The sequence below is a fragment of the Penaeus monodon genome, chromosome 21 (assembly GCF_015228065.2).
Source record: "Penaeus monodon isolate SGIC_2016 chromosome 21, NSTDA_Pmon_1, whole genome shotgun sequence".
Classification (NCBI taxonomy): Eukaryota; Metazoa; Arthropoda; class Malacostraca; order Decapoda; family Penaeidae; genus Penaeus; species Penaeus monodon.
Window position 1 is genome coordinate 14,312,905 of NC_051406.1, and position 384 is coordinate 14,313,288.

A 384-nucleotide genomic window follows, 5' to 3' on the forward strand; every position below is an offset into this window, starting at 1 on the left:
TCACATTGATTTAAACATTTACTATACTTTATAAGATTTGGATTTCAGTATGCTTTGATCAGATCTATCAAATTATCCCCTTAATTATGCACAAGTATGCCTTCAAATTAATTTCACTGTCTTCATAAAAACTATCCTTGTTACCATACAAATACTGTATTCATACTATGTCAATTACCCCTTTGATTTGAACTCATTTAAATTACATGGACGTTATAATAACATAGTTATGATACCCATTATTATACTAAAAATTCTGCCACTAAACTTTCCCTGGGAGGGTAAGGTATGCACAAAAATTGCTTGCCATCTGTTTACTAGCACTTACCATGAGCAACCCTTACTGTCAAGCTATTTATTAGAGATCATATTTCTCTATGACCA

At 31.2% G+C, this 384-nt stretch overlaps 1 pseudogene; it reads left to right on the forward strand.

Moving 5' to 3' along the window:
* The window catches only part of LOC119586577, an 11,081-nt pseudogene that overhangs the window by 10,009 nt on the left and 688 nt on the right, over positions 1-384 (forward strand).